This window comes from Haliotis rubra, unplaced genomic scaffold, assembly GCF_003918875.1.
Source record: "Haliotis rubra isolate DU_JTF1 unplaced genomic scaffold, ASM391887v1 Scf439, whole genome shotgun sequence".
NCBI lineage: Eukaryota > Metazoa > Mollusca > Gastropoda > Lepetellida > Haliotidae > Haliotis > Haliotis rubra.
This window is the reverse complement of record NW_025767123.1, coordinates 641443-660133: the sequence shown is the minus strand read 5'-3', so window position 1 is coordinate 660133 and position 18691 is coordinate 641443. Positions and strand designations below refer to the sequence as shown.

Sequence of the window (18691 nt, the reverse complement as noted above, 5' to 3'; positions counted from 1 at the left end):
CATTGCTTTGCAGAACTCTCTGGTTTTAGACAGCAACATTTACAGAGAGACAGTCGTATTACTATGATGTTACCAACGGTCACTGTAGCGCGAGATGTGTTGTTGACATCATAATATTTGAATCTATATTTGGGTAAATCGTAAAATAGCATGATACAATTTAGCAATAAACGTCCTACGACGGCACATATCGTATGTTTTCATAATCCGTTGTAATTACAAATTTAATATTTTTGATGGTCGATTTGATAAAGGATATTCAGTATTCAGTAAGTTCAGGCTATGTGCAGAAGACGGTGCCGAAAAAGCGACAGTAGCGGCCATATTCCTCATAGGAACTTTTTTCAGTCATGTGATTATCACGTGACGAAACACACAGTACAGCCTCCGAAGCAGAGGTACTGATGTGATAAAACTATTACAAGGTCTGTTTTCACTCGCTGAAAATAACTAAGTTCTGTTTGCTAAATCGTCAACGGTTTTCGAAAACTGCGGCCATGATGTCCGAACTATATTCTGGCGGTTCACAGGTCAGCTGTCACGTGTGATATCACTACGCCAGCGATGTGACGTGTAAGTTGTAAGCGGTTTAAGTTGAATGACCTCGATTGGTCCTGAGTTTACACATTGGTCCAGTCGTCATGGAAACTAACCTGGTGACAACATTCTATCTGGTATCAGAAATTGTTTTTCTAATTGGTTGTTGATGTCACAGTCTCCTACAAAGAGGCCATGGCTGAAAATGTCCACTGAGAAATTAACTATTCCTACACCAAGAAGAAACCACCCACACAGTAAATTATATAAGCTTCAAAATGATAAACTCTACATTGCGAACAATAAGATTATATAAGTAATAGATATGTACATATTCAAGGGAGATGTTATCTAAAGAGTGTGTATAACACCCGGTAGAAGTGATTGACGTGTAGCTTATGTACATAGCAGGGCTAAATCCCGAATATAAAGTCAATAAGAATCACATACACGTGACCAATAATATATGTGTTTCAATGAAATGAACAGATTGTGTTGTAACATCATAATCAGATAAGTTATCCCCCTTGATCAAATATGCCAAGAGAATAATGGCCGTACTGTACGGATATATATACACAGGGAACAAAATCACATCAACACCGTTTGCATAAATATGTACAAAGTTAGAATACATAAAGATATGTAGATCGTACAGATTGTACTTCTATATAATATTGTACACGTAATATCTGATCATCTTGAATTTTAATAATGATCTGAATTAACATATTCATGAATTCATTTCGACATCTCTTAGGAATTAAAATTTGGCTTGTTGAAGTATACATTGTTTTTCACGATCTAGAGTCGTGCTTGTGCTATCCTGACACACATAGTCCTCAAAATCATGTTATTTATTACGATTTCGCTATTTTGACTTTTTCACGTGGAATCTGTCATAAGACAAGTTATTCTCTAGCATTGAATGTGTATATTTATAAAAAGTTTTAAATAATTGGCGTCATCGAAAATAAACGAAAGTGGATGCGAATAGGCTACTGGGGCCACAATATAATGAGCATGGAATGTGGGTGTTTCATAAAATTGTAGTTCTGGGATCTGTAAGATGCCTGAACAACATCGTATATTTCTTCAAGCACGTTAAGAGAATCCTTTAATTCAAATTTCATATTTTCACCACATTCCTTTTAAAACACTTCATACCATTGTGTTAGATTTGCAGTTCCATATCTTCGTATATCGAGCCTGAGAGGATGAGGAATGAGATCAGTAGTACACAAGAATAAAATATCCCACAAATATGCAACCTACAAAAGATGTAAACACTCTTTGAAGATCCTCGGATCCTTCCATGTCACTTTTGAAAAGGCCATCAGAATAAGAAATTTTAAAAACTGGTCTTACCACAGATTCGATTAATTTAGTTTTTTTGTAATTAAACAATACTGCAATGTTCTGAATACGTTGACATTCTTCATATAAGCTTCATGTTTGCTTCATGTGATACCCCTCGTTCATGAAACTCATTCGGACAATGTGTAATACCTGGAACACAAGGAGTGCAGTGAAATCACTTGCACACAGCAAAACCTCAATAATCTGGACACCCTCTTTACCGGATCATTTCTGACAGGGACGTAGTCAATACATTAATGAGTAATCACGTGCCAAGGTTTCGTTTATCCTGATTTGTATTAATCCGGACGATATCACTTGGAACGGTGCAGTCCGGATATGCAAGGTTTCACAGTACATTTCCGTCGCCGTAGGTAAAAGATGTTTGCTGAATTTTCAGTTCCAGATTTGAAAAATCTCAACACATATTGGTTTCCACGGGCAGGAATCACCCTTGTTTCTTCAGCCATATCCCAAAATAGGAATCTTCAGCTGGTATATGTTACCAAGTTACTATTTGCACAAATTCATTCACGTCTTATCATGAAACTTCTTCTCCATGAAAACAACAAACTTGTGTTCAGACTTTCATATCCACTGTTACTACTCCATGACGTTCGCCACTCACACGTACAAGAGGGACTGCTAGGCTGAAGACAAGAGCATCGACACACCCCTTGGTCAGGGTGACGCTACTGGACAAATACGTAGCCTTATCTGATCAAACAAATTCATGTTGTGTCAGTCGGTCAAACATTTGAAACTGGTAAGTGTAGCGTCACCCGGTCAAACATATAGCACCGCTCGTCAAACATTTACATGTGATGTGAACCAGTCAAACATGCTGTCAATGAGCCTGTACCTGTACAGGCATGTACTGCCAATTAGTCAAACATGCTGTCACTGAGCCTGTACCCGTACAGGCATGTACTGCCAATTAGTCAAACATGCTGTCAATGAGCCTGTACCTGTACAGGCATGTACTGCCAATTAGTCAAACATGCTGTCAATGAGCCTGTACCCGTACAGGCATGTACTGCCAATTAGTCAAACATGTCGCTTCTCCTTCTAAAACATGAACCTTGATGTCATTCGGTCAAACAACTAACGTCACACGCTGAAACTGGTATGTGTAGCGTCACCCGGTCAAACATATAGCACCGCTCGTCAAACATTTACATGTGGTGTGAGCAAGTCAAACATGCTGTCAATGAGCCTGTACCCGTACCCAAACATGTCGCTTCTCCTTCTAGAACATGAACCTTGATGTCATTCGGTCAAACATCAAACGTCAAACCTGTATGTGTAGTGTCACCCGGTCAAACATGTACCTATCAAACATCTGATGTACCTTCTCCTTCTAAAACATGTACATGTAGCGTCAGACATATAGATGTAGTGTCCCTCTGTCAAACATCTGATGTACCTTCTCCTTCTAAAACATGTACATGTAGCGTCAGACATATAGATGTAGTGTCCCTCTGTCAAACATCTGATGTACCTTCTCCTTCTAAAACATGTACATGTAGCGTCAGACATATAGATGTAGTGTCCCTCTGTCAAACATTTAGCGTCAGCTGGTCAAACACTTTGTGAGTAACATGTTTGGTCTGGTTATACGTGCTTTGATGCAACGTGTCATCCGGCAAAACATTTTATGACAACTGGTCAAACATTCTGCCATGTCAAACATCCTGCCACGTCAAACGGGTACATGCACATGTAGTGTCGCCCTGCAAATATCTAATGTCACTGGTCAAACATATAGCTTCTCTTTGTCAAACAAATAATTCCACCTCGTCAAACATATAGTGTCACGTGTTCCGACCACCATGAAGGATATAAGTATAGTAAAAGCGCCAGCGCTTTCGGTTCATCTGTCACAAGCTGTTGATGTCTGATACACCTTAAGCTCCGGTCACATGTTATTCTACTGACCTTGACCTTCACCCTTATATGGGACTGTGGCCGTAAACATATACAATAATTGAGAACGCAGAAATAAAGAGAGTGCTGACACACCAAGCATCACAATGGGTCACATCTTAGATATGAACTCTCGTCATTAACTGTATACGTGTATTCGATACATTCTGTGAACTTGAGAAATGATGGGTAAAGGTGAAGGTCACCATAGTGACGGAAGTTACGCCACCATACTTTTCGATAACATTTGCATATTACACAGCAACCATAGCTGACTCTCCTGAATAGACCGTCGTATGTAATCACACCATATGGTATTCCAACGTATTCATCGAAACAGTCAGACAGATGAATTGACGTGATAAAATAAATTTGGATAATTGTTATCGTTTCGCATCTCTGATACCGCCAACCTCCTACCGCCAACCTGCTACCTCAGATAGCACACTGAATCAGACAATAAATCGGAAACGGCTGTAGCAGTGACACAAACATTATAACTGTGGTGACCGCACTGGACAACTATTTGTTGCCGCCAAAATTTCTTTCATACATAGGTACTCATTTACCAACTGGAACAAAGTAGATTGCAATAAAACTCCTCCAACCCTCCAAGAGATATCTGCAATCTTGGCACTTTATGTCAAATGTATTGTAGTGATAATCCTTCCTGTTCCTTGAAAACACCAACATGGCGGCATCTGGTAGTGACCAACATTTTGGTTCTTCGTCCCAAATTCTTCCCGTAATTCCGTATCACATTATGACGTTATGACGTCAGGCTGCTGACAGATGCCGGTGCTCCGAGCAGTACAACGCCTGTTATAACCATCGTGAGGGCCACAAATCCTGACAACAGCATTCTATCCACTATCTGTGCAACCTGCTGCCATTCTATTTTGATAGCTTCCCGTCTGTCCTGGTCCGCTAATCGTATTTCGTTTTGTTCAATTGTCTGATATACTTTTTGTAGAACCCGCATGAATTGTTGCTCAAAGTTCTCCACCACTGCACTACTTCCGGCTTGTCCAGACCGGAAGCGTGGGAAGTGTGTACCGAGTCCGCCGTTTGTAGACAAGGGGTCCTCCAGCTTAACATCCACCATGCCTATTGTAGGAGGGACCTCGGGGGCAGCCGATTTGAAATCCTGCAGAAAAACAAAAGCAATGCTCACTGACTGACCTAAACATACTTTGGATAATACTTTGTTACGGAAATAGCGTGCAATGTGGGATGTATGATCTGAGATCTAAATGATTCCTTACTCACACGAATTTCAAGTCAGTATCGATACTAAAGATGAGTGAGTGAGTGAGTTGAGTTTTACGCCGCACTCAGCAATATTCCAGCTATATGGCGGCGGTCTGTAAATAATCGAGTCTGGACCAGACAATCCAGTGATCAACAGCATGAGCATCGATCTGCGCAATTGGGAACCGATGACATATGTCAACCAAGTCAGCAAGCCTGACCACCCGATCCCGTTAGTCGCCTCTTACGACAAGCATAGTCGCCTTTTGTGGCAAGCATGGGTTGCTGAAGACCTATTCTACCCCGGATCTTCACGGGTCGATACTAAAGATGTTGGCGATTTGCTGTTTACGCCATAGATGTCACATCATCTCCGGGGTCCCCATGAAAAATGGGCGAGTGAGTGACTGCATGGGTTTTACTCGGCTTGTAATAACATTCTACAGTACGTCGTACGGGAATCGAACCGGATCGTGTGTGTTATGGGCGACATCACGACCTACCAGGCTACCGCATAGCCGAGACAGCTATACTGAAACCTCGTTAATGGGGAAACCTTTAATCCTGACACCCTTAATCTGGACATCTAATCTATCTGGCGGTAACTGGGGACGTTTTCGTGTATAGAAACACATCACACTTTAAGCCTGATTCAGGCTTCAAGAAATGTGCTACTCTCTTCGACATTAGTGAGAATACTCACGTCTGGACAAACGGGGTCTAACTCTAATGCAGCTAACAGTATCGAAAATGATATGACTTACCAAACACAGTACTTTTATTCGGGGAAACACATCACACTTTAAGCCTGATTCAGGCTTCAAGAAATGTGCTACACTCTTCGACATAAGAGAGAATGCTCCCGTCTGGACAAACGGGGTCTCACTCTAATGCAGCTAATAGTATCGAAAATGATATGACTTACCAAACACAGTACTTTTTTCCGGGGAAAAATACATTTGAATTAAATAATAATTTATTTGATTACAGCGAATAATCAATCATTGTTAATAGATGATTTAACATCACGAGTGATGCGGCAGCTGATTAAGAGCTCAAGTCTAATTTCTCTTAATGAAGATGCCAGTACCAATCGTTAACTTCGCTGTAACTGACGAGATTGCGACTTGATTTACTACCCTCAAAATATACATAAATCCCACCCAACAGGAAACTTACTACAACTGGCTTTGATGGGGCACTCTCCGGGTCGCTTTGAGGCGCCATTTTAAACCGGATGTAGGAACTACTTCCGGTCGTTCCATTGCAATCTGGTGTGAACTGAAACATTAGGTAATGGAGTCTGATTGACGTCGAGGCAGTGGGGTCACAGCGTTGACACATTAAACAATGGGAGGGTGGGGTTGTGTTTTGAGGGGGTGAAGGATTGAGCAAACTGATTAACGTACTATTGATCAGGACGTCTGTCACTATCAGCAGTAGTTCAGTCCAAGTTGGGCTTGCAATAAACTGATGGCATAGTTGGCTTTGTATTTTAGTGTTCGTCAGGAGCTAATAAAAGATTCAGTTTTTAGTGTGCTGTTGCCATACTATCAAGGATTGGTCATAACTCCATCGTCGTATAATATCACATTGCAAGTAATTCAATACCAGCGTTGCAGTCAAACACGAAATTAATCACCAGAATTGCAGTCAAACACGAAATTAATCACCATGGTTGCAGTCAAAACGAAATTAATTACCATGGTAGCAGTCAAACACGAAATTCATGACCAGGGTTGCAGGCAATCAAGAAATTCACTGCCTAGGTTGCAGTCAATCAAGAAATTCACTGCCTAGGTTGCAGTCAATCAAGAAATTCACTGTCAATCAAGAAATTCACTGCCTAGGTTGCAGTCAATCAAGAAAAATTGCAGTCAATCAAGAAATTCACTGTCACTGCCTAGGTTGCAGTCAATCAAGAAATTCACTGCCAAGGTTGCAGTCAATCAAGAAATTCACTGCCTAGGTTGCAGTCAATCAAGAAATTCACTGCAGTCTAGGTTGCAGTCAATCAAGAAATTCACTGCCTAGGTTGCAGTCAATCAAGAAATTCACTGTCTAGGTTGCAGTCAATCAAGAAATTCACTGCCAAGGTTGCAGTCAATCAAGAAATTCACTGCCTAGGTTGCAGTCAATCAAGAAATTCACTGCCTAGGTTGCAGTCAATCAAGAAATTCACTGTCTAGGTTGCAGTCAATCAAGAAATTCACTGTCTAGGTTGCAGTCAATCAAGAAATTCACTGCCTAGGTTGCAGTCAATCAAGAAATTCACTGTCTAGGTTGCAGTCAATCAAGAAATTCACTGCCTAGGTTGCAGTCAATCAAGAAATTCACTGTCTAGGTTGCAGTCAATCAAGAAATTCACTGCCTAGGTTGCAGTCAATCAAGAAATTCACTGTCTAGGTCGCAGTCAATCAAGAAATTCACTGTCTAGGTTGCAAGCAATCAAGAAATTCACTGCCTAGGTTGCAGTCAATAAAACAATTCACTGTCTAGGTTGCAGTCAATCAAGAAATTCACTGCGTAGGTTGCAGGCAATCAAAAAATTCACTGCCTAGGTTGCAGTCACATATGAATTCTACAGGTATTCAATCTACACCATAATTCAATGCAAATAATTAAACACGTAATTAAATCTTTTGGTTTTCGATCCAAAGCCTCAACTAAGGGTTGCAACCGAACTCGTAATTCAGGCCTAGCATTGCAGGTTTACACGACATGCGACTCTAGCTTTGCACTATCTCCTATCTTATTTAAAACGTGGGTGTCTTCTTATATTGATTTTACACGTGGTCCCACTGTAGTACTCTACCTTTAAAACAACCGTATCCGCAGCATTGTGGTCGGTATTCTGTTCTCTCGAACAACATATAACTCGATACAAGGTATCCCCACATGATCACATGAATGGGAACTTCGAAAGTAGAATACGTTTTCCCACAATGCCTCGGGAATGCCCAAAGTCGACGCTTCGAGACAACTGACAGTTGGATATGGTCTTGTCAACTTACCACTGCCGTTGATGCAGGGGCTTTTGAATTCTGTACTTTGATGCAGAACATCTTCGCCAGACAGCTGAAGGCGATCTTCCTGATGACGCTGGGTACTTCTCGTCCCCTCGTGCCCTTGTGGTGAATGTTCAGGGTGAACACTGTCATGCCCGTTGCGAAGGAAACGATAAATATCGTCATACCGTAGTAGATACCTGCAACAAAGTGTCCGTATTAGCCATAATGTGATCTTGGGTGGATGGTAAGTGAGTTGATGGTACGACGATGAGAACAGTATTTCAGATATACTGTCTGGCAATATAAAATATATCTCGTGCTTGATGATGTTTAAAAGTGAAACAGACAATGATAACGAAGAAAACCCTTTCCACATCCAGGAAATAGTACAATTCCGACCATATCATCATTCCGACCATGTTCATGAGTCACTACTAAAATAGTAATGATATACGTATAACGGTTAGCATAACCTACCACACCGTTGGCCACCGTCACAAACACATGCAAAGGCTAGTAATTTGTTCACCTAAAGCTCGTGATGGTTCAAGTCAAATCAGGGAACTGCCCTGAATGTTGTAACCTTGATCAAACAATGAGAGAGCAGTAGCATGACGAATAACCTCAGGAAATGGGCTGATGCATTTACGGGTATTATAGATGTATTTACCGTGTTCGGTGACTGTTTTCACCGTTTTAAAGTTTGTAAATTGTTTCATCAGACCCCATGTTCACGATTATACTTTCTTTTGGTTGTCAAGTCATGACTGATTGATGTTTGTAAACAGTTTGAACTACTGAAGGTCAAAGAATGTTCATACTTTGATGAAACCAGTATTAGGGGTCTGGTGCAGGCAGACCAAGTCCGTTAATTAGAACCAAACCACTAATACATGATCAATGCACGCCAAATGAACACACGTTACAAATAATGGTGTTGCCTACGTGACTGAGCCACATGCAGTCCCAATAGAGAATCCTTTTTGAATCGAAGGATGGACGAGATGAGAAGATCAAGGTCGCCATGCTGAAAATCCTCCAAACCAAACCACGTTTCAGAACAATTCAATTATTTGAACATGCGTAATTATTGCTCCTGGAAATAATATTATGTTTCATCAAACGTGGTCGATGTCTCCAAAAACACGTTATTTCGTTCGAACGCGATCTTAATAATTAAAACGAATTAGATGAATCCGACTACAAAATGGCAAATGACATTGACCTCTGATACCGACCATAATTACTTGGCATACTAACAGGTATTGATTTGTTCAGTTTTACATCGCAATATCGTGTGCTAGCATTACTTTGAAACTCATATTTAATGATCCCCTTGATTACCGTTGGATCCAACAAAGCTTCGATAGCTCCAGTCTTCCGAGCCTAGTTTATCAAATGTAAAACCGATATCACACTCAGCAAGAGAAGCTACGTCGATAAAACAAATCTTCGTTTGATTCTGCTTCTGTTTTAAATTCGTTTCAATTGTCCGATTGCTGGTATTTTTTTATCTGGAATGTTTTTGTATTATCAATTCAAGGAGTTTTAGGGACTTAAGCAGAAAAGCATGTTAACTATTCCTTTGAGAGAATTACTTCTCAAAGACCGGATTACAATGTAGTGTTAGCAACCCTCACACTGATCACTATTTCATGTGACTTAACATATCTGTTTGAGGAGGCTGACGACCTTACTAGCTTTTCTGGCAAGAGTGAGTGAGTATGGTTTTACACCGCTTTCACCAATATCCCAGCAATATCACGGCGGGGACACCAGAAATGGGCTTGACACTTTGTGCCCATGTGGGGAATCGAACCCGGGTCTTCGGCGTGACGACCAACGCCTTAACCACTAGGCTACCCCACCGCCCCTTTTCTGGCAAGAGTGAGCGACCGGGTACATGTAGTAACTAAGATAATCATAGATGGCTCTTCCAAGCGCTGAGGGGGTCGCAAAGGAGGCTTGCATTTGCTAAGTTTACTAATTTTAGCACAAACGAACACCTGGTGTCATCACTGTTCATCAGTAATCCAGTAGTAAAAGTTTCGGCACTATTTCCCGAACGGGGTTTTAATATTTCTACACCTGTTACTGTATCATATCACTAGTGAAAAACGAAAATAAGTCGATTTTTAGCTATTATATTCACATATTATAGACGTTCTTCCAATCTTTTGATATCACACGGGGCGGTGGGGTAGCCTGGTGGTTAAAGCGTTGGCTCGTCACGCCGAAGACCTGGGTTCGAATCCCCACATGCGTACAATGTGTGAAGCCCATTTCTGGTGTCCCCCGGCGTGATGTTGCTGGAATATTGCTAAAAGCGGCGTAAAACCAAAACTCAGTCAGTCAGTGATATCACACGATGGCTTTCTCTAACTCTAACAATTCAGATATTGAGAGATCGGATTTGGAACCTGCGAACTGTAACAAACGTTCGTAGGAGAAAGAGGTGGTATGTGGATCTTGGCGTCAGATCCGTCAAGCCAATAGACGTTAACTAGAAAAAAATTTGGAACACGGCCAGAGTAGATCTAGCAACTATACTTTCTGAGCACCATGGCCTGAAGTCGATTGATATGTCTCTCTGACCAAGTCTTTTCGTGTGCCCCGATATATGGTTCGTGTTTGGATCTACTGGTTTGCCTAGTCCAAAACATCCTATTGTCATTGTGAGTGAGTGAGTTTTGGTTTTACGCCGCTTTTAGCAATATTCCAGCAATATCACGGCGGGGGACACCGGAAATGGGCTTCATACATTGTACCCATGTGGGGAATCGAACCAGGGTCTTCGGCGTGACGAGCGAACGCTTTAACCACTAGGCTACCCCACCGCCCCTATTGCCATTGTGGTAGCTACAGTCTTCACTGTGGTAAAAGTATATGAATGCTGTTTCGCTCAGTTAGCATTGTTGAGCGTTCCAGCTGTTGAGTATAGTGAGTGAGTGAGTTTAGTTTTCCGCCGTACTCAGCGATATTCCAGCTATATGGCGGAGGTCCTATTGTGTATCGAGTGACAGTGAGTGAGTATGGTTCTACGCCGCTCTAAGCAATATTCCAGCAATATTACGGTGGGGGGCACCAGAAATGGGCTTCACACATTGTACACAGGTAGGAAATCGAACCCGGGTTTTCGTCGAGACGAGCTAACGCTTTAACCACTGAGCTACCCCACCGCCTCAATACAGAGTGACAGAATGGTGTTAAGGGAAAGACAATGTTAACATAAACGTCAACGCCAGACAATAACCAGCCTCTATTATCCATGGAAACATAATCCAATTGACGTAAAATGCTAGCCAAAAGAGGATCACTGACACAGTGGAGGACCATTATGATTCTCCTACAACAAGCCGGAATGAGTTGTCCACACAACCGCCCTTGTGGAGAACCGTCAGCGCAGATTAAGACATCTGTATATCCATCCAGTAATTGAAACTGACCACCTCTCAATATCTACTGCTATTTTAACAAGCTGATGTAGGCCGAATGTGACATTAGATATTATGAAGTAGGTGACATTTGGTGCGAAAGAGCGGGTGTAGTTCGCTCCGGTCAAGGAAAGAGGAACTTGCAAAACAAGCCACATGTTTGGCTATTACTGCTGCTTTAAGGCCAGACTGTGCACACATGAACATGTTTTCGCTTTTTAATGCCTAGATGTTTCGTAAAAAAATATGCCATTACTGTAGAAACATATGGGAAAACCTTTCGGTTTATTTGCCGTCAAGACGAATCCCATTAAGGGATGAAGGTAAGAAACTCTGTACTGGCGTAGCTGAGAAAGAGTGGCCAGACATGGGGTGAGTGAGTGAGTGAGTGAGTTTAGTTTTACGCCGCTTTTAGCAATATTCCAGCAATATCACGACGGTGGACACCAGAAATGGGCTTCACACATTGTACCCATGTGGGGAATCGAACCCGTATCTTCGGCGTGACGAGCCAACGCTTTAACCACTAGGCTACCCCACCGCCCCGGCCAGACATTGGACTGATGTAGACAACACTTCACACCGAAACGTTTTGTTTGTTTGTTTGTTTGTTTGTTGCTTAACGCCGCACTCAGCAATATTCCAGCAATAAATAATCGAGGTCTGTATATAATCGAGTCTGGACAAGACAATCAACATCATGAGCAGAGATCTACGTAATTAGGAAACAATGACATGTCAACAAAGTCAGCGTGTCTCATCGTACTCGATCCCGTTAGACGCCTCTTCCGACAAGCATGGGTTGATGAAGACCAATTCTAGCCCGAATGTTCACGGCTCCAAACCAAAAAGTGTTTTAAAATGAAGAATAAGGTTATTGTGACGTATGCTGACGGGATATACATTTGTAAACTTAACATGTTCTTTAAAAGGACGCAAGATTCTGTGTTTTGAAAAAAACCACAACACCCCCAACAAACACAACAAAAAACAAAAACAAAAACAAAAACAAAAACATTACAAAAACTTAAAGAGTTCATACACGAGAAACCGCTTGTCTAGATATACCAATACTCACACATCGTCCCACAATTAGCATTAGAAGTACCGTAACCAACTGATTGAGTTGAACAAGTGTCCGTGCTTATTATATCAAACCCATCCTTGATAAACAGATGACTTCGAATAAAGATTCCGTTGAACCTGATAGTGCTCCATTTGATCCCCAGACGCAACACTATCTGCACAGAATCTACCACACTCTGGGGCATGCGATGTCACCACTTTGTAAGTGGATATAACAATATCTTACTATGATTTAAATCCCAATCCTAGTGCTGAACATTACCAGATGGTCTGTCACTACGCGTTACTTGTGTCAGATCCAGAGGGAAGCGCCCCATGTTTTCGTTGGGCGTTAGGGTAGCTAAATGGTTAAAGCGTCCGCTCGTCACGCAGAAGGCAGGGTTCGATTCCCACATGGGTACAATGTGTGAAGCCCATGTCTGGTGTCCACCGTCGTGATATTGCTGGAATATTGCTAAAAGCGGCGTAAAACCAAACTCACTCACTCATTCACATATTTACGAGAAACAACCACCCTGATTCTTCCTACAGCAGGAGAGCAGGTTTACGCAGTTTAGCACTATTTCAGCAGCAATACGAAACGTGTCACTTGATGTATTTGTTTATCGATACCTCCTCAGTCTGGTCTGCAATATTGCTGGAATATTGCTGAGTGCGGCGTAAAACTAAACTCATTCACTCCTTATACAGGCCTCCTTTTTATAGCAGAGTTGTGCAGCATCAGGTAATAAAGTTACTTTTTAAATTGCGTGAAAGACTGTAGGACAGGCCATGCTGTTTCCGAACACCCGGTGTCATTACTGATCGTCAGTGATCTATTCTTACAAGTTCCACAGCTATATTCGCGCTTTGCATCAAGTGGAATCCTTTTCAGATGATGGTCCTGGCTGAATATTATATTGGATTGACGTTACATGTTCAAACCTGACTGATGTAAACATTATACAATGTGGTATTCGGTCCGGCTAAGTATGGCGAATATACACTAAACTATGGCATTTATTTTGCAAGAAAATCTTCAAGAAAGCCATCGAGCGATAACCAGAGACTGGAAGACCCTTTAGCACTTAACATACACAGTAGTTTTGTTGGGTCTGAAACGCTATGGCAAACAAAATACACCGTAACAAGGAGGGTTCAATTACGTTCATCATAATTATGACTGTTGATAGTTCAATATCTCATAACGCTTATGACTTACTACAATATAACAAGGCACATATACCAACTGATTCTAAAGTCAATAGGCCTGTTAAAAGAATACCATTTGGTTTGATTACGAATTAAATAATCAGATGCTTATATGACACATATGGAATAGTCAGCAAAAATACTTCTGAACAACAAATACGGATCACTCGATTCTTTCATATCACGATGTTAATCGGTCACATCAGTTACACTACAATGAAACAACCAGTAGATCCGTACGATGTTTGAGTAGTATGTAATACATCATCAGAGGTAACTCGCTAGCTCGCGAGTGAGTGAGTGAGTGAATATGAATTTACGCATTTGTAGCCATAATCCAGTAATATCACGGCGGGGAACACCAGAAATGGGCTTCACACATTGTGCCCGTGTGGAGAATCGAACCCGGGTCTTCAGCGAGACGAGAGAACGTTTTAACAACTAGGCTACCCCACCGCCCCTATCGTAAAGAAACTTTTAGTGTCATGACGTATCTATAAGAGGTTTCACATCAGACGTTTATCGTAAATAAACAAATCCCTTTCTACAATCATTGTAAATCTAATTATAAAATATTGTATAGCAAATATAATTGCGCATGTATTTAAGAATCACTATCAAATAATGACGATACGAGTTGTTCCGGAATAGGTGAGCGTATCCTGTCCCACCGGCGGCACCGTCACATAGAAAGGACCATAACTTACCTATGAGAGGTAGCACATCCGACGTCGGGGGCATATTCTCCGTCACCAACATCATGAACACCGTCATCGACAGCAACGTCGTAATCCCCATCGTCACCTTCTCTCCTGAGTCTGAGGGTATATAGAACCCTAACAACGCCACCAACGTTATCAATATACACGGTAATATCATGTTGAATATATAGAACAACGGACGTCGCCTGATGTGAATATAGTACGTTATATCCGGGTACGGTTCGTCACAACAGGAATAGTACTGCACGTTGCGTTTGACCAGTAGTTTGACCAGTAGCCATTCGCTGTTGTGGATATAGTTTGACGTGTCGCCATGTGGAGAGTTCATGACGAGGTCAAGTTGTAAACCGTCGTAGGTCCACGAAGAAAACAACAAGGAACAATTCTGTTCGTCGAATGGAAAATATCGGACGTTGATGGAACACGAACTTTTGAAGATCACCATTGACAACCACGTGACGTTGCCTTCGTTGTTGACGATCACGTTGGAGCTTATTGAGGAGAAGAATGACGAGACGTCGGCGCTGCAAGGTGAAGGTAAATAAGGTCAAGGTGAAGGTCTCGATACTGCTTTCTTTATACTGACATGCATCGCTAATGCGGAGAGATTTAGTATGGTAATATTTTGGGGGATGGGGGCGGACATTTTCATCATAAACAGAACATATCTTTTCGGTCTCCGAACAGAAAAAGAGAAAAGTAATAAATAATGTTTTCAAAACAATTTATCCAGTCAAGTTTTCCATCGAAAAAAATATTGTTCTACTTACACAAAACCACAATATGACATTGTTGGCTCCTAACGCTTACTCTATGAAACTATGAAACAAAGGAAACTTAGGAACAAATTACGCTATATAAATTGAAAAAGTGTGCAATTGAGACGTCTCTGAAAGTGACAAAAATCTAGACTTGCTTCAGTTCGGGCTTTTGCGCTACGTAATGGAAACACGTGACGGAAAATCTCAACTAGCGGTTTCAGGACCCTGAAGATCCAGGTAAGAATTGGTCTTCAGTAACCCATGCTTGTCGTAAGAGGCGACTAACGGGATCAGGTGGTCAAGCTCGCTGACTTGGTTGACACATATTGATCGTATCCCAATTGCGTAGATCGATGCTCATGATGTTGATCACTGGATTGTCTGGTCCAGACTCGATTATTTACAGACCGACGAGATATAGCTTGAATATTGCTGAGTGCGGCGTAAAACAACAAAGAAAGACACAACAGACTTGAAGACGTACTTGTTGTAAAGCAGTACGTCTGGCCGCCACACACGGAGTCGTGGGGAGACGGATCACCTTGATGCCGCCATACTTGTCAGGGTCCCACCTCAAACCGTAATCCAACCACATCTGAAACATCAACCGTAATGGTTAAAATACATAGAGGTCAACAAGCGGACAACACCTGTGTGGCAACAAATGTGTAATTCTTCATCGCAATATGCCCTTTTCTCAGAATACATAATTCTAATTAGCTGTACAAAGAATGACGTTATACCCGCTATGTGTCTGTGTTCAATGTGTTGCCTGTGTTCAATGTGCTTCTGTGTGTCTGTGTTCTACGTGCGTACGTGCATGTGCGTGCGTGCGTGTGTTCAATGTGTGTGGGGGGGGAATGTGTTTCTAACCTGACGTGTGCGTGTGTCCGTACACGTACGTGCATGTGTGTCTTGTGTTTATGTGTGTCTTTGTCCATGTATGTGTCTCTGTGTGTCACTTTCTCTACCTGTGTCTATGTTCAATGTGCTTCTACGTGTGAAACCCATTTCTGGTGTCCCCCGCCGTGCTATTGCTGGAATATTGTTAAAAACGGCGTTAGACTAAACTCACTCACTCAATCTGAGCTGCTAGTGTTTGTGTGTCTGCACACTTGTGTTTCTGTGCATCTTTGTGTATGTGTCTCTGTGTGTCACACTCTCTGTGATGTGTTCAATGTGTTGTTAAGCTGCTGGTATTAAGTGGAGCGTCCGTGTGTGTGTGTGTGTGTGTGTATTTGTGCCAATGTTTGAGAATGTGTAAATGAGTGTCTATGTGTATTTACGTTTGAGTGTCTGCGCGCTTGCGTGCGCGTGTGTGAATGTGTGTTGTGATCGGATGTAGTAAGTGAGTGAGTATGGTTTTTCGCCGCTTTTAGCAATATTCCAGCAATATCGCGGCGGGAACACCAGAAATGGGCTACACACATTGTACCCGTGTGGGGAATCGAACCCGGGTCTTCGGCGTGATTAGCGAACGCTTTAACCACTAAGCTACTCCAGCTCCCCGTGATCGTATGTAGAGTCCCCTAGGCGCCAACAGGTACTTCAAACAACAATGAAATATATTACAAACTTTTCTACAAAAATGTTTCTTTTATAATTTCACAGTGAAAGCTTCAAAGTAAAAAATACAAACTCTTCCCAAAGTGTTTCACGGTAACCCGTGACAATATAAGCGTAAACTTGAGCACAGTTAAGCCTACACCGTGTCTGCGGACATAAAGCAAAGGGACGTAGCTAATTTGTAGACAGAGCCCAGTCAACGTGAAGTATTTGTCATCTTCTGCGGTAAGGATCAACACGTAGCCAGTGTTTTACGTCTTATCGGGTTAACTTATTTTTTCTGACTGAAAATCTCTTAAAGCATTTCTGCAAATCAACTGACTGATTAAACATAACGGCAGCCAAGATCAAAGCAAGAATACAATTTGGTTAGCCCTGTAATGATGCAAACAAACATGCTTCATAACTTTATTACAAATTCTTGCACGAAGGTGTGTCTTCTAACTGGTAAGCGTTGATCCACATCCTTGGTCGGAGAAACATCATTAGAATGGTCCGCTTCACCCAGACTAATCAAAATAACACTGTTTTGTCCTTTCACTTTAGGAGTTTCGATCCTATGTCAGAGGAGATGGAATGATATCATTATTGGTGGCAATATATGCCAGAGAATTAATGCTGCTCTGATACCGCCTGAAGAAAATAACCAAAGGTTTCTTGCTGAATTTAGCCAACTTTGTGAAGTTCTTTGACAACGAAGACACGTTTTTGCAATTCTGTTTGACTTTTTGATTTCAGTAATCATGTGCACAATTGAAGCCAATTGCAATGTCAACTTTGGCACGTGCACGATCACCCAAATTTCAAAACGTATGCCTGGGGCTGTGGTGGAAGGGGAATAAACAGACAAATTAACTGTCTGTTTTGGTCAATATTATCCTGTTAGCCGAGATAACATTTGGAGCGATATCAAGTGAATAGAAAAATGCCGGTAAGGCTAGATCTGCGTTGCTCGCCACTGTTCCCAGACACGACAGGGTGGGATGGCAACGTCTTCACGCCATACTTAGCCTTGGGTGGCTACAACACCGACGATTTGTCTGTAGGGGTAAATATGAACCGTAATGTAATGTAATGAGGTAGATTGTGTGAAAAGTTCATTTGTACACTGACAAATCATTCAACGCTTCAAGAAATTGCCACATTAAGTGTAAGTGGTGGTGAATCAAATCATAGGTGCAGGAAAGCCATATTCAAACTTGCATTTATTGGAAAACTTCTAAAAAATCTTGAAAAGTTATGGAATGCAATGATATGTATTACATGGCAATAGACTTGATTTTATGAGGCAGTTTAAGCTTAGATTGGGTATAGTATGTGTATGGTTGGCTCCCGGTCGCTGTATGTGTATACACTGTGATTCTGGCTTCTAGTAATAGCGCTTGATGCCAAACAAATCTATTCTGAAAAGCATACTTACTGGCTGTACTGTGTTACTTGAGATTTCAGTACTTTATGCTGTTACCCAGTGTTAAGTGAGATTGAATTACTTGGTGCTGTTGAGTATATTATATTGGTACATGTATCTTATTATGTGCTGTTACATTGTATCACCGTGTGCTAAAACATTGTTGTACTATGTGATTTTATATTGTTTTACTATGTGATGTTGTATCGTTATGTGCTAGTATATATTTGTTTAATATGCGATGTTTGATAGTAATACTGTGTTGCTACAATGTATCACTATGTGCTGTTACATTGTATTACTATGTATTACTATGTGCTGTTATATTATTTTTGCGTGATGTTACATTGTATTACTATGTGTTGTTACATTGTATCACTATGTGCTGTTTAATTGTATTACTATGTGCTGTTAAATTATTTTTGCGTGATGTTACATT

The 18691-nt window shown here is 41.4% G+C and overlaps 1 pseudogene; it reads right to left on the bottom strand.

Annotated features, from left to right (window-relative positions):
- Window positions 1-4591: 4591 nt before the first annotated feature.
- Window positions 4592-18691, bottom strand: part of LOC124289285 — a 110392-nt pseudogene continuing 96292 nt past the window's right edge.